Source organism: Vicugna pacos, chromosome 8 (assembly GCF_048564905.1).
Source record: "Vicugna pacos chromosome 8, VicPac4, whole genome shotgun sequence".
In the NCBI taxonomy this organism is placed as follows: domain Eukaryota; kingdom Metazoa; phylum Chordata; class Mammalia; order Artiodactyla; family Camelidae; genus Vicugna; species Vicugna pacos.
Genome location: NC_132994.1, coordinates 64163429 through 64188049, shown reverse-complemented (window position 1 = coordinate 64188049; position 24621 = coordinate 64163429). Strand labels below are relative to the sequence as shown.

At 34.8% G+C, this 24621-nt stretch overlaps 1 protein-coding gene across 4 annotated transcripts in view; it reads right to left on the bottom strand.

The window, feature by feature from the left end:
- Positions 1-24621, bottom strand: part of TAB2 (TGF-beta activated kinase 1 (MAP3K7) binding protein 2) — a 76024-nt gene that overhangs the window by 35910 nt on the left and 15493 nt on the right. The window contains exon 2 of one of the 4 annotated variants that reach the window (XM_031679971.2): positions 14781-14929. The exons of the other annotated variants lie outside the window; for them this stretch is intronic. The gene's annotated coding sequence lies outside the window, so the exon portion shown is untranslated. The remainder of the gene's footprint in view (positions 1-14780; positions 14930-24621) is intronic. 4 annotated transcript variants of the gene reach the window in all.

Genomic DNA, 24621 nt, shown 5'->3' with positions numbered 1-24621 from the left:
TTTCTAACACACACACACACACACACACACACACACAAGCTTTAGCACTCAGAGTGGTGTTTCTACAAATGGGATGCAGGAGAAGAGAGAAATACTGGAAATTAGCAAATGATATTTGAACATAATATAAGGGGCGATAAACATGCTATAGACTGCTCATCTTGAGAAGCCTCCCCTGACTTCACTCCAGCTATCAGCTCATTTATCTGCCCCTTCCCTCTTTTGGCTTAAACTTCTTGAATGAGTTGTTTATACTTTAAGTGCCTTCATTTCCTCTCTCTTAATCACTTCTAAACCTACCCCAGTCAGGCTTTCACAGTTTTCCTTCACTGAAACGACACTTAATCAAAGCTGTCATGGGTTTTCAGGCTGTCAAACTTCACCACCACTCCTCAGGGCTCATCTCACCAGACCTCTCCGCAGCTTGTGACGCAGTCAACCACTCCCTCATACTTTAAACAATTTCTTTCCTTGGCTTTTGAGATTTATATTCTGGATTTCTTCCTACCTACTGGCAGCTCCTCAGTCTTTGTCAGATTCTTTTCCTTTTCTGAATAACTAAATGTTGGTGAGCTATGAAGTTTAGATGTAGGGTTTCTTTCCAATTACACCAACATTCTTCTTCAAGGTAATCTCATACAAATGCACTGCTTTAGATAGAGACTTTGCAAATTTACATCTCCAACTCTAAGGGAGCACATTCAGTTGGTCCTTCTCATATCCCATATCTAATCCACTACCAAGTTTTGTTGGCTGTTAACTACGAACAAATTCTGAATCTGACCACTTTTTCCCACCTCTGTTACTGTTCTCGTCCAAGCCACCATCATCACACTTGCTTGCTTTTCTGATAAAGACTATCATGGACACTAACAGGAAAATTGTTCAAATGTACAACTGTATTTTAGGGGTTCCACTTCCTGAACTGGCTGAGTAGCTCCTACTGGACTCTCTCACGAACAACTATTAACTAGATAAAGTATAAAAAAACAACTGCTTGAAGGCAGAAATAGCAAGCAAGGAACAGTGGTGTTGAGGGTTAGAAGAAGGGAGTCAGTACTTAGAGGAAGGGGACAGTAGAGGGTGACTTTTCATCTTTTAAATGGCTTTAAGACAGAGAGCAGGCCCCAGTTGGTTTGCATAGCTAAAACCCAAACAGTAAACCTGCAGTCTTACTCACTTAATGACCCAAAGGAGATACTCTGGCATAACCACAACAGCTGAAAAACTAGTGAGTAAATTACAGAAAGGAGAGAAGCACCAAGTTCCATGTATAACTTCTCCACCTATCTCTAATCTCCCAACTACACATATGCAAGAGATTCCAAGCAGCCAGGCTTAGGCTAAAATAACTGAACTGAAATTTCAGAGCTTGTAGTTTGAATTCAGCCAAGTTATCTGGCTACTAAAACCAGCAAGCAAGCACACCAACCAACCAGACAGGAGCACTCCCTAGAACGACACAACAGACCCCGCAGTCTCCACACCGTGTTGCTTATAGCACCGTTAAGTTACATCCCAGAACTACTGCATGTGAGAAGCAGGGACACTGAGCCACACTTAAGGGGAAGACAGCTGGGGGAGGTCGAGCCTGAGATGACCCAGGTGCTAGAATCAGCATGTAAGGATTTAAAAGCAGCTATTTTGACTATGCTCAAGGATGTAGCAGCAAATATGCTTGGATTTCTCGGGGGGGGAGGAAAGAAACTATATTTAAAAAAAAAAAAGCAAATTCAAGAAGCAAAAAATACAATGTCAGAAATAAAAAAAAAATCACTGGGTGGATTTGACCACAGTTTGGAATGGAAGAAAGAGTCAGTGAACTTGAAGACAAAGCAACAGAAATTATTCTAAACTGAAGGATGAAGAAAAGAAAATGATTGAGATGGGGGGACAAATAGAACCTCAGACCTGTGGGAAAGTATCAAAAGCTCTAACATACTTTGGAAATCCAGAAGGAAAGGGGAGAGAGAAAGGGGTAGAAAAAAGTATTTAATAAAACAATGGCTACAAATGTCCCCAAGTTAGTGAAGGATGTAAATTTACAGATCAATAAGATGGTGACTGGCTCCCCAGTCATCTTGATGGCTGCTCTTGGTTGGGGGCCATCCTTCACCTAAGACAGGAAGATCATGGTCACAAAGACGACAAAAAAGCTGCCAAAGTCAATCAACTCTAGACTCTAGATCAACTCTAGACTCCAACTTCTTATGAAAAGTAGAAAGTACATGCTGGGGTACACACAGGCTCTGAAAATGATGAGACAGCCAAAGGGAAACTGATCATCCTCACCAGCAACTGCTTAGCCTTAAAGAAATTTGAAACAGAGTTTTACTACATGTTGGCCAAAACTGGTATCCATCACTACAGCAGCAATGATATTGAATTGGGCACAGTGGGTGGGAAATATCACAGAATATGCACACTGGCTATCATTGATCCAGGTGATTCTGATGTCATTAGAAACATACCAAAACAGACTGATGAAAAATAAGTGATGCAAAATTCTTCTTTAATAAAACTGTCCAGAGCGTATTTTAAAAACAACAACAACAACAAAAACCCCAAAAAGATCTTGATCAAGAAGACCAGCAAACCCTACCCAGGAAGAGCCAAAGAAAATCACACACTGCATAGCAGTCGAAGTGCTGAAAACCAAACTAAACCAAACCAAACCAAACCAAACAAAACAACTTGAACACAGCCAAAGAAAGAAAACATAGGGGAATAATTCAGATGAATGCTGGCTTCTCATCAGAAACAATGGAGGCCAGAAGATACTGAAATGACAAAATTTAAGCGCTGAAAGGGAAAATAAACAACAACCCACGTTCTACATCCAGCAAAAGTAAACTTAAGGACAGCACAAGATAACTATTTTTAAATGTAGCCTTTATGGGTGAATAAATAAGTTTTACAACTAAATACATCACTGAAACGAACAAACAAACAGGTATTTAATTTCAAAAGGAAAATCAAGAAACATCTTACAACTTAATCAGGAAAATTATTTCTAATAACATATAAAAACATATTTTCTATGGTTAAGATGCAAAATGACTGCTTTTCTGAGAAAAGAATAAAGAAATCATACTTTATCGAAATGCTTCTGGCAATAGGTACAAAATTCTGGCACATAATCTGCCACAGCTCAGAGGATCTTTGAGCTCGAGGAATAATTTCTTAAGGATTCTAAACAGCAGCAGAGTATAAACAGTACTACAAAACCTAATGGTAAATATATTGGATTTATAAAATGTGCCATGTTCTTTCCTTTCACAGAGTATGGAAACAGTTTATTTCTGACCTCTCAAAATTATAACAGTGCAGAGTACTAAGTGTTGGTTAATCGCTCACTTCGACTTCATGCTATGATAACTATCAAGTTTTCATTTTCACCATCGTTTAACGTGGTGGATTCTTTTAGGACTGTATAACACAAGGAACTGTTTAACTGTAGTCACAAGAAGAGACCATAGTCTCCAGATTAAAAAACAACAATACCAAAGAAAAGCAATGGGACTCACAGGTCTGATCAAAATTTGGGCATTTATGAGGCAACTGGGTATTAAAAACTGGACTGTCACCATCTATCCACAACCCGTGAATTTAAAGACTGCCTAGTATGCAACAGATATCATGCTGGAGACACAAGTATTAGAGTCAATACCCTTGCTCTGCAGGTCACAGAAATTCTTGGATTAAAGGCACATCAAAACAAGCTCATAATTTAGATACCTATTTTAAGTTGCCCACTATTTCATTTTCTGTCTGCCTTCTGCTACCAGGTCTGCTGCCTGCTAGCTCAGTTTATCTTGTTGTTGACAGTCATTTTTTTCCATCTCATTCACATCATTCAAAAGCAGATTGGAAGAGAGCATAGTACATGAGGCAAATCTGAAGAGAGTAGAGAGCAAGAAAAAGGTAGGGGCCAAATCATGAAGTGACTTGTAGGCCATTAAAATTTGGAGGGTTTACTTTCAGAGTAATGAGAAGCAACTGAAATTTAAGCTCAGAGACAGGGAAGGTGACATGATCAGGAAATCATGTATCTATGAAGAATGGCTATAGCATGAAGAAAAGGGCAAAAGAATATATGAGAAGACCAGTTAGAAAACTACTATAGTCTAGTCAAGAAATGGTTAATAGCTTGTAATTGCAGATGGCAACAAGACTGAATAGAAGGAAAAACTTAAAGGATCTTAAGGAAGTAAAATTTAATAGAATTTGGAGATGGATTAGATACTGGGGTAAATAAAGAAGGAGGTGTTAAGGTTGATTTCAATTTTCAAATGGATGGTGATGCCATCTATAAACTAGCAAACAGTGGAAAAGGTCCAAGAAAAACCAAGGAGTAGATTATAAGTTTAGTTTTGAATATACTGAATCTAGGGTACTTTTAAAACCTCAAAATGGTGATACCACAGAGGGAGTCTGGGTATATAGATCTGGAGCTCAGAGGAGAGGTCTGGGCTGCAGATAAACATTTGAAAGGCATCTTTAGTGCTCTCATTAATTAAAACTTGAGCACAGATGAGATAATCTTACCATATAATTTAAGAATACTCCAAAAAAAAAAAGAATACTCTAAGAAAAATATTCCTGGTTATATTATGTATAAAACATTATACCATCATTATTAATTTTTTCCCTAAAGGCCAACATTCTTTGCAGCCCAAATATTAAACATTATATACAAAAACTGGTTTTAAAATATATTAGTTTTTTGTTCAGAAACTATCTTAACATGACACATCCTATAATAAAAAATTTACATAAAATTTTAAGTAAGACAACATGTAGTTTTTAAAAAAGCCAAATAGTACCACAAAGTTTATCAGAGAAACCAGCATTTCCCTGCCTCATGCCCCATGCCTCTCCAATTTTATACTAATCACTGTCAATACTGAGCTATTTCTCCACATTCCTACACAAGGGCTATTTCTTGATTTTTCAGTTGTATACATTCTCTATGGATTTCCTACTGTGGAAAATGAAGATTTGGCTTTATAACTCAGTTTCTATCCCACATATATACACCATGCTTCTTCATGCCTATGTCCATCTGTTCAATTACTTACTTCATAATTTTAACTTACATTTATATTCAGTATTTATATTACTTTTTCCTATAAATACTGTTAGCCTAGCCACTTAATCTATTAATAAGGGGTGGATTATATCTCCAACGTTCTTTCCCTACTAGCATTTTGGGAAGAAAAGTGTGTGAGTTGTTAATTTAAAAAACTGCAGAATATTAATCATATGCTACCAAAAGCTGGCTTTCCATCAAGTCCAATACAACAGCAAAGCTCTTGCAATTCTAACCCCAGGGGGAATGAGAAGAGAAGGGAGGGGAAGGGACTAGAGGGAAACACTACTATTCTACTATTGAAGTTACAGATTTAGATGAGATATATTACTTTTTAGCAAACCTTGATAAGAGATTAAAAAACAAACTCCCAAACAACTGTTAAGATATATAAAAGTATGTCAAAGATTAAAGCTGCTGTTCCTGAGCAGGAGGTAACATACAGAGTAAATGACGGAAGAAAGCTTAATTCCCAGAGACCCAACTTTGAAAACAGAAGTAGCAACTAACTGGTAATGTACCTTCTATAAACTACTTAGGTTAACATAATTCAAACTTGGCAGTCAGTGCACTGGCCTTTACTATTAAAGTCTTACCAAAAAAAGAAATCAATGAATACACTAAATGTTACTCTCAGAGTAACTTAAAAGGCTTAAACTCTCCTAAGCAGCAGAATTTCAAGAAACTATTCTACTGTAGCCAACTGTTTCTAGAATTTTCTGGCAAAAGAACATGTTAATAGTTAAAAACAGAAACAACCTAACATTGCTAAATATTTCACTCTCAATTCTATATTAGTGGGCACTGTTCCATTTAATAAGATGAGACAATTAGGGGGAAGGTATAGCTCAAGTGGTAGAGTGCATGCTTAGCATGCATAAGGTCCTGGGTCTAATCCCCAGTATCTCCTCTAATAAATAAATAAATAAGTAGACCTAATTACCTCTCCCCCCCGAAAATAAAAATAAAAATAATTTAAAAATAAGATGAGAAAATTAAATGGCTGGTTTAAGTATAAATTTTAGGATTCTGTAATGTGCTCATTTATGAAATTTAATCTGCCACTTACTGTCTTCTTGGGCAAATCATTAAACTGCTCTGTGTCTCAGTTTCTTCATCTATAGTGGTGATGATAGAGCAGCTACCTCATGCAATTTTGAGAATTAAATGAGTAATACACGTAAGATAAAAAAGAGCACATAGTAAGCACACAAGTAAATAAAATAGCTTACTACTATCATTTATTCCTTGTAAATGATGAAAACAACTCCAAGAATTTAAAGGATTAGTGATAACAGTGAAAATTAATGGTATTGCACTTGCCTGGACTACAGTAAAAACACAGTAATAATCGTTTATTCTAAATACCGTGAATTTCTACAAAGTACAAGGGAACAGAACCTTAGCAAACAGAGCTACATGCCACTCTGGCTGTAGAATATTGAAGGATTGGGTCTTTGAGGCCCTCCTTTTCCATGCATGTGGGATAAATAACTTGTTTAATTAGAGAACTCAGAAAAAGCTACCTGAAAACCAAACAGTAGGCTGGCTAGAAGGAGGGACAGGAGGAAAGGGGATTAGGAAGGAGGAGCTTGGGATGGGGAGCAGCTACAAGAAGATGAGAAAGGTCAACAAAGGCTGCAATGTCTAGTCGCTTTTATTATAGAAGCTCTTGAGATACACCACCTCTAACATTTTAGCATTATTATGGAAACCTACATACGTACTATATTTTTGCCCTATTTTTACATGGTTGAGTTTTACTGGAAAAATTTTAATTATAACAAAGAAAAATATAGTTCATAGTGAATACCACAGAGAAATAGGATGAAATATATAAAACTAAAATTCATTTCTCAACTGCATCAGGATTCTCCTTTAGCTCGTGGACAAGAAGGTAAGGGGGTCTTTGCATTTTAACATATATACCATCCTAAAATTTAACTTTGGTCTCCACAGTAACCTTCACAGATGGTTAACTTTTTCTATAAACAATGGAACCCTGAGTCAGACAGGACTCTAGGAAATTATCTTGTAAAAGTGTATAATTTAAGAGGTAGGAGAAAAGCTTGGTTATCCAGCAGACTCTTTTAACTAGACTTCCTCATCCACCCATACATCTAATTTTATCTCTTAAAGCCAACCCTTGACAACAAACAAAACTTTCTTACACAAGTAATGTTAGTTTCAAAGTGGAGAGACTACCTTGTTCACTGCTGTATCCTAAATACTTAGGAAGTGTAAGGCACGTAGTAGATGCTCAGTAAGTATCTGCTGCAATAAATCTCTAAATATGCATCAGAACAGATTCAGGTTAAAGACTACTATAAAAAGTGGTGGTATTTCTCCAAACTAAAGAGTTTGCCTTACCCTTGGCTATATACATCAGTGCTGCTATAATACTTCTTTTGAAACTGCACATTTATGCCAGTGCAACTGACATATTAGGGAAAAATCTTAACACAATGAATTGTGCTGTGATTCCATCTGCGAGAAACACTAGGTGAATGCAGAAAACCATACTCAGCTGAAATAAGCTGCATATGAACACACAGAATGTAAATATGAACACACCTTAAACATCTGCCAGCTACTTCAGCTCACTACATCCTCATGGAATCAGTCCACCCATTCACTTCTGGTACACAACTTTTCTTCTGATTTCAGAAAATCTTTCCTCGATGACTTCACAGTAACAAGCTGCCACATCTATGCTCACTTTTATAAGCAAACTTCAGGTCTCTTCAAAAGCAAAGCACAGTATTTATCTGTGTAAATACTGTGTAAGTTTTTACTTATTTCTTAGCCATTTGACATGAGTAAAATTGTACTGTCATGTTTTTAAAGGTTCCTATCTCTTTAAATGTTCACTAATGACATTTTTGAGTGTTGTACCCCAAATTTCATTTGTTTCCTGTATATCCTGTGGGTTTTTGTTTCTTTTGGGCATGATTTTTATAGCATGATGCTTTTCAGGAACATATATATCAAATTTTAACAGAACCGTCTGTACTGCAAAGCCCCTTTGATATCAACAACTGTTATTAACTTCCTCAGGATGCCTAATGGGAAGGTAGAATGTTTCAACTTACCTGTTTGGTTGTCAACATGAGGTTAATTTTTTTTTTTACTACTAATTATTACTTGTGTCTCTTCTGTGGACTAGCTGACATGATCAGACTATGTAGTGAGTTAGCCATAACTTCTTTTGAGTTACAGCAAATTTTGAAACTTCTTGGCCTCAATGAAGATTTCAGAATTAAACTGAAAAGAAAATTACCTTTCTAATTATATATACTATTTAAAATACCTTTTACATATTGATGTAGTATGTAAGTGTCTCATCAAATGCCAGGTAGGTAATAGCTGATGTACTTCACAAGATTAATTTTAAAAGAATTTACAAAATGTCATTAATTGATCATGAAAAAATTCAAAATTATTTTAAATAGCAAATTATTAGAATTATTATTTCTTGGAGCATGATGTTACATCTTTATTAAGGCAAAGCAAACTTTCCTGCTAAATTCTATAATGTCAAATTATTTTCCTAAGAGTTAAAATTCAAGAATTATACTTATGGTAATTGAAATCTAAAATTCAAATACTATTATCATTTACAATTAAAAACAGAAGTATAATCCATCTTTAAGATAAACTTTAGTATAAAACGCCTGTAACATTGAATCATTTTACACATTATTTGCAAAAATAAAAAACATACCAAATCAATCACCTAAATGCTACTTACTTTAAGTTACTGATCATGTTCAGATTTAGTGTCACTTAAAAGCTTAAAGGGACCAAAGGATTATGTTACCAGAAAATGTATTTCTCAACTTTATAAGCCTACAGTAATTTACTTTCTAAAGAAAAACAATAAATACTAATAGCTGAAGTAACATAATGATCCACACTACCTCCTCTTAAAAAGAAAACCTCCCAATTTTCTCATTTAATACACTGTCCATGAATGTTGACCATTTCTTAGAGTTAAAAGGCTTACCAGTTATAGTTTGTCTAAAAGGAATGTGCAAGTCAGCCACATTTGGCAATTTATGTATTGTGGTTTTGTGGTGAGTGCTACCATTTTCTAAGGATCAAGAAAAGTGCAATAAATCTAAGACAGAATGGTTATAATTCATCAAAACATATTACATAACTAACTACCTTGTGTGCATTTTCCAACTCATACCTCATTATTATTTTCCAATACATTAGGGCTTTAAGATGGAAACAAAGTCACCTCTCAATGCACCCCCAGCCCCCTTAATGCAATTTTTTGGATAATCCATTCTGTACACAAATAACACCTTTGAAAGAAAACATGATATAAATATATGATATGGTAAGAAGTTCCTATTTATAAGTAAAGTGGGAAAAAGTGGAGAAAAGAAAATGAAAGCAATGGAAGGAACCAGTTTTCATCTTAAATCAACCATAAGGGGGGAGGGTATAGCTCAAGCGCTAGAACATGCTTATCATGCACGAGGTCTTGGGTTCAATCCCCAGTACCTCCTCTAAAAACAAACAGACACATAAATCTAATTACCTGCTCCCTCCTGAAAAAAAAAAAAAAACTTAAAAAAAAATCAACCATAAACATTTGTAATGAACCAATAAACTCAGTGAAAATGAAAATACTTTGGTTAAAATATTAATCTAAAATGGCATTTTAAGATGAATACTCAGAGAAAGTTAAGAGAAGTTTCACCAAACATCCCCATGCAGTTTTGACCCCTTACTTGACTCCTGTTTTTTCCTGGTCATCTCCTCTAACTTTGCCCATCTTCTTTCTACTATCACCGTCCTCAGCTGACTTTTCCCCAAGGTAGACTGCTGGCCAGCTGCTAGGTTTGCATGTGTTATGGCATTTGGAGTGTGATGGTTAACTTCGTAAGTTAGACACAGTGTAAATGGACAGTTATTATCATTCTCTAAAACCTTTAATGACTAACAGAAAGTTAAATCAGCAATTTTAAAATTATACACATTCACTTGATTGGTAACAGACAACTGCAGTGAATCACGTGAACGCTAAACCTGCTAACAGAGAAAATGCATAAAATTTAGAAAACATTTAAATCAAAGATTTCATACTATAATAGTATTCAGAATCTTCAAAAGAAATTATGAGAATTCAAAATGAGCAGTTAAAAGTGGTAAAACAATATTAAATAATGTCTCTAAAATACTAAAGTATATGCCAGTCTTTCAAATCTAACACTGTGCAATTGTTGAATAGTTGGCTATTAAGCTTGTTACAATTATGGTGAATGAGTTTATATTAGATGGTCAAGAATAACCTCAAAAGTGTAAAGAAACTTCTATCTCAGTAGATTTATTATATATAAAACTAATTCACAATTCTGCAAACAACAACATATATATTATACCCTTAGAGAATATTTAATTTAATAACATTTTAAATTGTGTAATAGAATTGAATAAAGAACCAGATATCTCATTTTACAATACATATCCATAACTCTAGAAAGACTTTCATAGAAAAATGAACTATGAAAGTGATCATCTACTTAACGTTTTGATTTATGAAATGGCATACTGCTCAAGAAATTTACATCTTAGTAGGGGAAGACAAACACATCAACAAATAAATGCAATAACTCAGTTATAACTGAGTTGTGCTGCAGTACACAGGGGAAAAAAGGAGGGACCAGTCAATTCTGAGGGAAGGGGAGGATTTATAGAAAAGATTAATTAAAGAGGAGACACTTAAGCTGGGTCTTGGAACATAAAAATGCGTCCACTAGGTGGACAGGTGAGAGGGAAAGACTATTTCAAACACAAGTGGTTGTCTGGGGAAAGACCGAAGGAGCAAGCCAGCATGGCAAGTCTGCGAAACCACAAGCAGCTGGCTAATGTTGAAGTGCAGGGAGTGGGACTAACAGGGAGAAAGTGTCATGAAAGATTAGGCTGAAGAAGCAGGGTAGGCTTGGGTACATCACTGATGATCTTAATTGCTCTTCTCTACACCATATGTACTGTGCCCGCAAGTCAGCAAGAACAACATGCTTCTCACTTTACAGACTGAGATAATCTATCTCTGAAGGTCCAAGTCCTGCCTGGTTCTGTGACATTCCACTAAGCCCCAGAGCAGGGCATGCACCCATTTGGCAACATTCACTCTGTGCCATTTAGAGCTGTATAAGCTGCAGTGGAGACCAAGGGTAAGAAGTGCCTAAAACTTAGGAATTGAGGAAAGGAGGGGAAACTTCACAAAGAATGCAGTGCTTGAACTTAGCCATTACAGATGAATCATAAGTCTTGCACAGGATATCATTGACAACTGTTTGTGTTGGGCGAAAGGCCATGAAAGAATATGATAAATCTGAAGAATTATAGTTGCAGTGCAGCTGGGAAATGAGATGAGATAAGGTTAAAAAGGTGAGAAGTTTTCAGTGAAATATGTACAGATTCCAGAAATTGGCCTGTAACTTTTTCATAAATATGATTTACTTTTTTGGTTCACCTTCATATCTGAGATCTATTCCACAAACACTGCCCAGTATAAGCCAGGTACTGTGCTCTAAGTATGCAAAGATGAATAAAACACAGTCCCTGCTTTTGAGAAGATTATAAACTAGTAGAATTCAGATTTATATTGGACTTTCTACATCATATATTTGTTATCTCACTTATCCTCCGTACACGTGAAGCAGAGAGGATGACTGTTACACCATTTTTTTCAAACTGAAGAAAATCATGGAAAGACCATATTAAGAGAGAAATCCACAGTTCCAACTAAGTCGGTAGTAGATCAGGATTCTAAGCCAGCAGTTCTCAGCTGTGGTGTCACTATCCAGTGCTACTGCAATCACAGAGGTAGACTGAATGAAATGTGTTGCTCATCATAAAGTACCAGGGCGCTATCTATTCTCTATATAAATTAAAACATCTAATTTATAGACAAATACTTGTGTTTAAGAGGAACATACAAGGATGTCACTTCAGTGTATATGACTAAAAGAACAACCTGAATGACCACTGAGGAATAAGTAAATTACTGCATAGCAATACTAAAGAATACCATGCAACTTTTTTTTTTCCTTTTTTTAAAACTGAAGGATAGTCAGTTACAATGTGTCAATTTCTGGTGTACAGCATAATGCCCAAGTCATGCATATATATACATATATTTGTTTTCACATTCTTTTTCATTAAAGGTTATTATAAGATACTGAATATAGTTCCCTGTGCTAGTAGAGCAAGATATCCAAATAATTATATGCAAAGAACCATAAGATATTACTGAATGAAAAAAGACGCAAATCCATGTATAATGATACCTTTTATATAAAAAAGGACACAAAAATTTTAAATGGATATCTTTATATGAATGCATAGGAAAGGTTCTGAAAGGATACACACTATTTAGGAGAGGGTAAAGGACACAAGAAAGGAAGATGGGCCAACATCTGTTATGGTTCCATTTTTTGTAAGAATATATTCATGTATTACTTGTATAATTAAGCATAAACAACTGAGATTAGAGCAGAATATTTTCCCTATAAAATTATTTCCTATATATTTCCCCATAACACTACTTGTATTCTGTATCTGGGTAGGAGAGTAAAAGTAGAGCAGAATGAATTATTTGAAAGTACCTGTACTTAGTCAACTCAATGTACTTTCAAATAACTTGAAGCCTATGTTATCTATGCTGAAACTGTTATAGTTAACAAGCACAGTTAACAACTATAATAATGATCAATTATCAGGAATCCTGAGAGCTGAAATTTAAATGTTCATACATAAAGGTGGACAAATACATTTTTCTCTGAGCTTATAGTAAATTACCCTGGTTCAGCTCTTAATATGGGCTGCGTCCTGTGCTCAATTTAATGCTATTAACCTGCATTGTTTTGGTTACTTTTCACAAACTCCTGTAAGGATTAAGTGAAAAACTGCAGATAAAACTCTTCACACATAATGCTTAATGCATACAACAATACACATTGTCCTTTATGGATATTACTACTGCCTAATCTCTAACTTCATCAAGTCAGCCCTCACTCTACAGCAGTCAGCTTTTCAAAAGACTCACCAACTTAACTGCGCTGAATTAGATCCAAACTCTTTCACCTGACAGTTGAAACCATGTGTTGCATAGCTCCATCTCACATCATATCCTTCCATATCCTACTATTCTCTAGGTACACTAGACTGCTCACAGTTTTTAGAACATATTATTTATTTTGACTTTCATAACTTATTCTTGCCACTGTTGCTAAAGAATTCTATCTATCCTTCAAGGTTCAGAAGAAATATTACCTTCGTCATAAAGTTGATTCTCTCTGGTACTCTCAAGTACATTGTTTGTACTTCTATTATGATACTTATTTTGTCTTGTCTGTAAGCTCACTGAAAGCAAGGTTTATTCATTTTTACATTCCTACTGTGCCTACCACAGTGTTTTACACACAATTTACATTAAAAAATGTAGAAAACTTTCACCATTACTCATAGCCCCAGTGATAACTATTAAGACTTGAAATTCAGAAGCAATTCTCTCTTTAGTTTCCCTTTAATTCACCTAACAGTGGTGAACCTAATCTTACAATAACTCTGGTAATGGCTCCCTTTACAGTCCTAATTCGACACTCAGTGAGATATAATTATTCCAATACTAAATGAATAATGTGGCACATAATCAGTGACCTAATGCTGACAAGACTGGCTGATATTAAACTTATTATGAACTACCATTGGAGAATGGAATACAAAGCATAAGCTAGAATATTAGAATCATCTTTAAAAATCACAGTTGGGATATAAAATTCCTGTGTTCAATTCTGGGTAATCACTAACCTATTTAAATTGAACTTTAAAATCAAAAGATATGTTTGATCATCTACCTAGTTAGTAAACAGAGTCACCTTTTATGGATTGTTTCTAAATCTATACAAATTGGTAAAAGCAATAAATGTCCTTAAAAGCTAGACTGCCCTCAGCCCTCTAATCATTCAAAAGTAGTTTTCTCTAGGTTAAAATCTAAGGCAGCGGGATGCTTTAGTTTTCAGTTTTGTTGTTACATCCCATGAAAATTCCAACTACTTATGACCTTCTTGACTGGTTTCTTTTGAGCAATTAAGTAAAAATACAGCAAATATTAGCTATACACTTATATAATTAAATTCTTCGGGTAAAAGTACTACATAATACACTATTTGAGTCTATCTAGGAATCATCTTTCCAATTATTCAAGAATACATTACCTCTCCATGTGAAGGCATTTGTAGTATAGAATAGCTGAGGACCCCAGGACAGAGAAGTAGTTTCATTTATTTGGTTCTCTATATACTTGTACCATATAGTGAACCTCTTAAAGAAAGACCGTTTTGTTGTTACTGTTCACTTTTTAGTGAAGACCAGAGTACTTTTTGTACACTTACAGGGCTTAACTCAACAGCATTTCAACTTTATTTTTCTTAAATTGTTTTTGCATTAGTTTGCTACCACCAGCAAACAAGTTAAATTGGAAATATTCAGGCAAAAGATATGTTAAAGTCAATACTAGCTGTATGTTACCTAGATGTTAGGAATGTTACTAAACTTTAAAGCAAGATAGCTACAAGTTTTGAAAGTACAGTTTTGGTTACTATAGATTTCATAGTAAGGCAGTTACAGAGGCTAAGCTTGACTGGTGCCATGGACTTAAGCATACCTGGAAATAGAAAAATTCAAATGGTAGCTGTTCTTGGTTGGCCCATTGCCATTTTTGCAGCTTACAAATTTTTAATTAAGTAACTGCAGTGAGCTCATCTCTACTGGATACTTCTTTTCCAGGGCAGGTCCAGGAACTGGGTCTGGAGCCTTGAAAGCAGAAGAGAAACTAGAGTAAACTAGAGGCAGGCAGAACAAGAAATGTGACCAGATAACATTGAGATCTATCAGCAGTGAGGTAGTCCCCAATGTCTCTCACATAAAATATTCTTAAGTGGAAAGGAATCTCTTAAATTACAAATTACCAGGAGATGCTATTCTCACCCAACTCCACTCTGAACTCCAATTCTAGAAATTGAAACAGTAGCCTTTATGAAATCTCTATTGGCTTTTAGCAACAGACTGCCCAATATGGGACCACAGAGTATAACAGAAAGAGAAAAACAACAATAAATCCATTTTCACTGGTAAAATTGGAATTGTAAAGTCCTCATTTCAGGTCCCTTTACTCTTCTCTTATGCTATCTTGTTTCCAATCATTTTCTAATTGTTCCTTTAAATTCTTACAATGGATTCTCATAGGTTTCTTAAGAAATGCTTTAGCTGTATCCAAGCAATGAGTTTCAAGCTCCAATTTTTAAAAATACTTGGTAATTCTTAAAGACGGAGGCAAAGAACAGCTTATAAGATGTGGTTCTTAACCACACTGGAAATTCTTTTTTCCATTACCAAAATAGATTCAGTGATTGGGGGAGGGGGTAGGTCCACATTACTTACAAAAAAAAAAAAAACCCTGCAAAACTTGCAACTACAAAGATTACAGAAATGGTAGGCTGTTAAAAATGTTAAACTATTGTACTAATCAGATTACTAGGGCCTGGAAATGATGTCCTTATGCTTGGTAAGCTGACACCCTTAGGAGTTTCTCTAAGAAATGAATCAATCCCTCAGCAGTCAAAATAAACGGAATCCTCTGCTGCTGTCAAAAGATGGCAGATTGTGAGAACTGTAGAAGGACAACAACAACAAAAAATAGTGAAGACAGGATTCAAGGAACTTAACTCCCTGCATTTCTAGTAACTAGAAACAACAAAGCAAAACAGAATGAAAGTAGTTTTCAAGAAAAATGTAAAATTTCCACATTTTGTGATGGCATATTGTAGCTGTAAATACACTAGGAGAGAAAGATCTAGGTTTAAATCTGGTTTCAGTATGGACTAAACCTCTGCAAAGTTTCTGTCCTATTAAATGGGATACCACCCCTCCCCAGCTCTCCGGATTGTCATGAGAATTAGCACCTTACAACCTGGTACACAGTAGGTACTAAAAACAAAAGGAACGTAACTTGGTCTTTAAGTCAGGAAATAGTTTAAGGGCAAAGAAAAGTCTTACATTTGGGCAATAATTTTCCTCTTACTGATAGAACAGTGGGTTCCACACAAAATTATTATTTACCAAATATGGTTCAAAGATCAGATTACACCTTCCCTGGCATTACCAAGTAATAGAGCAAGTATCATAAACCACAAGGAATTTAGGAAAGAAAAAAATTTCCTTATAGTTACTCGAAATATATTCACTGCTACAATTTCAAAACAGTTTTTAAAAGTTAATATGTTAAATGTCTTATTCACAATAGACAGCAATTTACTTAGAAATGGTAAGATTCAGTTTTGCCACAAGGCAAAAAAAAAAAAGTAAAGTATTTAAGAATGACAATTTCTACTCATTAATCCATATGAATGGGCTTTCAGTTTAAAGATCATCAAGAAAAACATTTTAGATAAACCATTAATTTTTGTGCTTTTATTCTGTAACTAGCTATCCCATATATTGAAATCTCATTCTTAATAAAGTTTCAATTGATTATTTTGGCTTTTATATAAAATGGCTATATATAAAATTTTATACATATAGATATAAAATGTCATCTATGAATAATAAATATGCCTCCTCCTTTTCAATAATTACACCTCCTATTTTGTTTTTTTATCTAATTATATTGGCCAGCATTCCCAAGACAATGTTATGTAACAGTAATGCTGGCCAAACCTTTTTTGATTCATGACTTTTTAAAAGGAATTTACTATTTCACTAAAATAGGAATTCTAGTATCTTACCATTTCTAGTAACAAAATGCTGGCTTCTGGTCTGAGATATAGAAAATCTTGGCTATGTTCATTTATTCTTTTTTCACTAAGGATTCTTATTAGAACAAATGTTGATCTTCCTTCTTTTCATATCCTTCAAGATATTTATACCCTCCCTTCACCTACTAATGAGTCAATTCAATTTATCATTACATTCCTAGAATGAATACTACCTGGTTACAGCACTATTCTATTAATGTAATGCTAGATTCCATTGACAGTTTTATTAAGTATTTTTTGCATCAACTTTTGTGAGAATGGTGTGTAATCTTTTTACACTTGTATTTTATGTTATGCTGGCTTTGTAAAAAGAACTAGGAAGTTTAACTTTTTTCCCCTTTATGTTCTGAAATACAGTTAATTATCTGGTGCTTGAAGTTAAAAAAAATTCAGTGGTAAAACCTCCTGGCCTGGTGCTTTTATGGGGAATAGTCTCATACCAATAAGACCAGCATTTTCATTTGTGGCTCCAGATCCTATCCCTTTCTTTCCCATTTCCTTCAGGAAACCAACACCCTTTCTTTTTAATCTCTCACTTCAACCTGTGAACACGTTTAAGCCTTAACCATCTTAAACATACATCCATGTACACATTCTTACCATAAAAATTTTCTTTAGCAGTTAAGTCTTGTTCAGCAAGTATTTATTCACAAAGCTATTTATTAAAATTGCTACTTTATTCAAAGCACTGAGAATGAGCTGCAGTTCCTGCCATCTATCCATTCCTTATCCTGTAAGGAATACAAACATGCATACAAAAAACTTCAACAGCAATGCAAGGAATAAACAAACTACGCTAGTCCATCTCTCTCTGACCAGCTGTGCCTTAACTCTTCTACTGAGTAGTTATGCTATGGCCTAAACTTTGTTCTAATTTCCCTTCAAGTTTCCTCCCTTGATAACTTCCTCCTTTCAAACCACCTAATCCAATAACCTCTTCAGACTCTTCATCTACCACTTTACAATAACTTTGCTGCTTGATTCATGAATTGTTTAATAAATCCAGATTAGATCTCCAAATATACTCAGTTAAAATTTTATTTTTTAAAAGAAGGTTCATAGAATATTTTAAGTTTCATTAGCCACTTTCTAATTCATCATATCATTTAAGCCTCATGAAAAACCACTAAAGAAGGCCAGGTAGTTATTACTCTCATTGGCAAGGTTCAGAAAATTAATTTACTGATTATCAAAATTCCCTAAGCAGCAGAGTTGGGGCCAGAGATGTATTTATGGCTTTCAACCTCCAGGGTCCAGGGTTCCTTCCTTCCTCTATATTTTATTAACTTGATTAATTACTCACTTGAATGGCTACTGATCATTTTCTTCTTGAAAACTTTTCTAGTCAAGACTGCACATTCTCCTAGTTTCCTAGGTTCCTTATTTCTCTGACTCTTTAATGTTTGTCAAAAGGATGTAGGTACAAACTTATGATATTCATTCTCTCACTGGTCCCTCTGGCATTTCATCTATACTTACAGCATACTCTAGGGAGAATCTTCTTTAAATTGTAGTTTAAACTTTCTGTTAAACTTGATGAAACTTAAAACATTCAGAATCATAGAACCTGATGTTGAAAGGGCCTTACAGATTATTTAGTACAACATCCTTATTTAACAGAAGAAAAACATAAAGTTCAACTCATATAAGTCAATAGCAGAATATGAATAAAAGCTTAAAACAAAATTTGCCTTTTTAAACTTATGAATCATGAAATAAATACATACATATACAGTATACTTATAGTCAGTATAATGCAACTAAACAATTTTAAGAGTAATTATTGAACCTTCTTCATTTTTGTTAAAGACGTTTTGTTCATATTTCTAATAGGACAGTACTAATATATGAGTCCATTTATCAAAGTAATTTTTTAAAAAAATCACAAAATGGCAATACAGGTAAAACTTACTCAATTCTATACATTTATGCATGAATTACCTATATTCCAGATTCTAAAAGTGAATGGGGAATCAAAGTCATACTACTACCTAGGCTAATGCTTCCTACCTAGCTTGATATCATGACCCAGTCTACCCAGCAGAACAGATACCACCAGACTGCTGGCTGAAAACCCCTTAGAACAGCGTCTGGTACGTGGTTAAGCACTGAAAAGCATTGAAAGCAGCTACCACTGTTGCTGCAAAAATGATTACTTCTGAATATATGCATATTATTATAAATATGGCCATATTAATGATTCAACCACATAGACAAGCATCCTGTTAGAGGACAAGTATCTCACTCCACTTCTTTTGGTCTACTGGTCAGGTTTTGTTCCAGCGAGTAGGGCCACAACCCTTAGTTAGGAACACCCTTTCCAACCACTCCCAGCCCAGAAGTACTTCAATATTTCAACGTTAGAGTGTACAGGCCCTGAAAATTAAGAGCCCGTTTTAAAAGAAAATTTTATACTCCAACACTTCTAAACTTTTAAGCTCATTTACCGATGGTATGTAATACATAAAAAATAAAAGGGAAAGTCAGGTGAAGCAAGAATTTTTTCCTCTTAATTGTGTGTGTATAAGGTTAAACTTAAACTCTTCCCCAAACTAGCTTCCCCACCTTCAACTTTCCATTTTTACCAAAAATAGCAATTTTCTTGTTAGCCCGAAAACTGAAATTACCTTAACTCTACTCTTGCTTTCCATTATCTTTCCCAACTCCTTCAAATTTCATCCATTTAATAATTAACATTTCTCAAAAAACAATTCCTAAGACTCTCTCCTCACTGGATGTTACAACTAATACAGTCCACAAGTCACTTACACAGTTCCAAAATCTAAAAACTTCTGAAAAGACTTTTCAGGAAGCTTCAGTCAAACTCATTTGGTAGTGGCAAAAATCTGCTTTGAACTGATGTGAAAGCTACTTACAGGCTTTATTTAGCCTACTTACAGTAATCATTTCCATTTTTCACTGCAGAAATACTAGTGTTTAATTACTGGATGACGCCTTACAGCCTGCTGGGGATGTTATATATAATACAGTATATATATATATACACACCATGTACCTTTCTAAAATTCAAAAAGTCATGAATTCCAAACCACAACTGGCCTCAGGGTTTCAGATAAGGCACAGTGGACCTGTACAATATTACTCCAAGAATCCTACTTTAGGCACCTTATTCTTAACTTTATTTTTGATACTATTCCTTACACCACTATATGCATTTCAGCCTCTATATTTATCACCAAGTCCCATAGGTTCTGAGATACCTCTCGGAATTGCCAGTTCGACTCCATCCCTACTATCCCAATCATCCAGCTTCTTAATGACCAGTCCCATAGCTTACCTCCCTGCCACTAAGCTGTTCCCACCTCACCTATCTAGTACAGCAGATTAAGAAATGCTTCTACATAACCACTTTAAATATTTTACTCCTCTGCACAAGAACTTAGTAAACTGGAACAGATACATAGTAAGTGGGTAAAGACAGTGATTGTGGGATTATAGATGAGTTTTTTGTTACCTTTTAAACCTTAGTTTATGTATAGTTGTAAGCTAAGAAGCGGTTCTTTTTCAAACTTAATGAAAAATTTTAAATTTCTAAACTAACTTATTATTTATTCTGTAATTAAAACAATAAAAACAAATGAAAAATTCACCAGGCTCCTTCCCTGTTTATCACTTCAAATAAAAGAACTCAGTGTGGTTTTCAAAGCCTTATCCAGTTTGGTTCCACTAGGTCCAGTGTCATGGGCCCCTCTGGCAGTCTGGAGAAAGCTACGTATTTTCTCTCAAAGTAATATTAAACACATAAGAAAAAAATACATAGGATTACAAAGAAAGCCAGTTTTACTCAAATATAGTTCTTTTTAAATGAATAGTTTTAAATGAGTAAAATAAAATACATGATTATAAAGAAAACCAATTATACTGAAAAACACAGTAACCAAGTGTTTTTGAAAACCTGTATTTGTGATATACATGCTTCTTTATTAACACTCAACACAATAAAATCCAGCAGAGGTTCAATAACAAACACAGTTTTGAAGTAGTAACCTGCATAAACTATATTCAGAGATAGCCCAACTGTAAAGTCGTATGAAATAGCTGTGCTTTTTCCATTAGTAATAAAGTCATAGGCACTGATAATACTACTGTGCTTTACAGCTTAAAATTGCAACAGAAGTAAATACGACATTTCAGGTACAGGTTATTGTTAATAAAAATATAAAATGTGTTTTTTTTCTCATCTAAATGCAGGGACTCCTCTGACCCTCAGACCCCTTCAGGGTTATGGAGCCTATAGTAAAACTCTACTAAATCCATCTACTTCTATTTCCCGCTAGTCCCCATAGAAATCCAGTCAGGCCTTGTCTGGACATGTTAAACCCTGCTTTTGCTCCTGACTATGCTACTGCTCCAGCTTAGGATGTCATCTCTCCACCTGGATGTTTATCAAAGCCTTAACTACCTCTTCAAAACCAATTCAAGTTCCATCCCCTTTCTGAATTCTTTTCTAGTGCTTCAGCCCACGTGGACCTCTCTATTCCTAAAACTCCTAATGTACCTGTGGGTCAATGTTTCATGATCCAACATATAGTTATTCTCTTCTGCGTCTCTTCATCTAAGGTATAAGATCCCTGGGGACATGGGGCGATACAGGACACCAACTATATAAAATGGGCACATAGAGTATATTCAATTAAGAAACTATCCTCAATAAACCAAGTATTAGAAGACCATTTGTTTGGAAAGTTTAAGTACTAGAAAATACATCAAGAGAAGGCCAAAAATTATACTTTATAGCAAAAACAGACATTAAAAATTAAGCTTAATACTAATAATTCATCTCAATCAGAACCTAGATACTCCTACTACATTAAAAACTCAAGAAACTTAATTACTAGGCAGTAATGAATTCCAGTAATAAATCAGGAAAGGAGTGCTAAAGTAGGCATAAAACAATGATTCATTCAAAAAATACTTGCTAAGCACCTACTACATGCCAGGCACAATTCAATGGTAAAACAACCCCAAAACATCTCACACAAGCATTTACTGTTAGACCCTGGACTAGAACCTGGGGCTCCTGATTCTCGTTTTGAAGCTCTGAAACAAAAAGCTGTTTCTTTCAGAATAGGTGAAGTTAGGGTGGGGGGAATGTTCTCTGTTTCAGAAGGCAGTAGTAATTCATATAAAGAAATCACATTATAGAGAAATAGATTTGGAGAAATTAAAAAATACATATATGAATAAAATCTACATAGCATATATAAAAATAACATTAAAATCTCCATACACAAAATCTATAAATTGATTTTGGGATAAGTTTCAATTGTCTTATGTAGAATATTTATTACCTAATGAAGAATATTTATTACCTAATGATACTAGATAAACGAAGTGTTACTTTATTCACTGATAAAGATTTTAATCACAAACACTTCATAAAGTTTTATTTTTCTTTGAAGAGCTCTGCCAAGTTGCCCTATTTACTTTCTATAAAAATATAAAAACTTACCTACCAATATCCTGGAGGTGGGGGTAGGTGGTAGCAGTGATGGTGGTAAAGATTATTCTAAGTAATCTTTTTCATTGGAGGGAAAGGTCCAAAAGAGGAGGATAATAGGAATGTGGGAGGAAACAAGGAATTGCTAGCCATACATTTCAATCTCTAGTGTTGATTATGACCAAAAAATTTCTTTTCCTAATGGGAAGTTCTTGGACTAATAGCAATGGAATTCAGAGAGTGAGGGGGTAGCAGAGGTGGGTAGGACTGGAACGAGTAAACTAACAGCCTGATAGTGCCTTGCTAGTAACCTAAAGTCATCTTGTTCAAAACTCAACCCACTGCTTCCCACCTAGGCATATTGTGAAAAGGATCTGATTATTCCCACCTGTCTATATGTTAATTATTAATATTAGAGCATAATTCTGAAACTAGAAATCTCAGAGCCTTCCATTCTTTTCCTCACCATATACAATCAGTGGCAAACTTCCACTGATTACTCCCACAAGTATTTCTTGCATTATTAACTCCTTTCTATTTCCACAAGATTCTTGTTCAGGTATCTGTTACCTGGACAATCGCGATAACACAATAACCTCTTATTTGATGGCTTATTCCACTCTTAGGTCTTTCTAAGCTATATTTCACAGTGGTAACAAGCTTTCCAGCTCCTAAAACATAGCCGGATTATGTCATTTTCCTCTCCAAGAGAGGGTAAGAGATTTTGTACGTAGATTTGTAAATTAAACTGTACTGAGATTCAGTAGAAGGTGATGATGCTGACCTAGGGAATAATGGTAAAGAGGCAAGACAGGAAGAGAGGAGACTTCAAGACTAAGAACTTACAACAAAAGGAGTCAGAAAAGCTAGATAAAATGCAGGAAAGAATGGGACCAAGAAAGTCAAATGAAAAGAGGTATAATAATGACTATTATAAAGCTTTAAGTGTATTATTTTTGTAATAATTTTATAACAAAGTTTTCCATGAATAATTAACATTTATCAAGCATTGATTTATGTGCTAAACATTGGGCCAAGTGATTTATAGAGCATTCACTCACTTAAAGCTCCAATAACTATGAGAGGTAGGTACTTCTGTATGAGACTCAGCTGACTACACACTTTTCTCCCAGAGAATAAGGATTATTTTATACAGGCCCCCGGCCTTATTAACCATGATGCCTGAACAGAGCACTTCTTACTATGTTGGTGTCAACAATACAAGAGGAAAGCCAGTCTTTCTATAAATTTTATTAATATGTGATGGGCTAACATGATATATACCTGTATATACAGATGTATACACACATATGTACATATAGATACACATACAAACACAGTAGGGATCTGGCAATAAAATACTATGGCTTTCAAAAATAACTGTTCTCTTGGTGCTTAAATCTGAATTGGAACAGTAAAGGCTCAGGGTATTTTTGTTTTTTAAAGCCCAAAGGAGAAAAGCCATATGAAAATAAAAAGTGTAATTATTACTAAATTTTATTAAAGAGAAACTTGGCCTATACCTCTACTGTCTACCTGGAAATGGGGAGGACTAAGTAGAGGCAGATGAAAGATACTTTCTTATGAAATGTGCACTGGAAATTTTCTGAGACATTCTACTTAGGACTAAACTCTAAGCCCAGCCTAATATTTGCAAAGTGTCCTCCATTCAATATAAAAAGCCTCTGCCAAAGTTAAGATGATTTTGCATAAATCCACTACCACTAAGAAAAAAGAATAAATAACAAAAGGCGAAATGTGTGCCTCACTGACCTTGGGTTAGTAATGTTGCTATGTATGGGTGCATTCTTCAGGGCTGTAATGTTTGTTTGAAAGCATCAGAAAAGACAGTTGACCATAATCTATACTCTGGAATCTCAAAAACTCTTTTACTTTCAAAAGCAAGCAAGTCTACTAGCTTTAAACTTTAGTAGTGTGTGTATGTTCACTTATTCATTCAAATATTTACAGAGAACTTAAGTGCAAAGGCATTGTACTAATGCTGTAAAAACTTACACTTAGTTGGGAGAAACTGAAAAGTAAACAGACTATTATAATAAAACATGGTAAATCCTGCAATAGAAGAAATAAAACAAAGTGCTAGAGATATTTAAATTATAAATAAGAAAATATCATTAGTCAACCAGTTACAATGGAAACTACCGTGTCACTTAAAGTATTTTGTAGAATATCTTAATATGAAAATAAATCTGAATGGAACTTAGAAGATC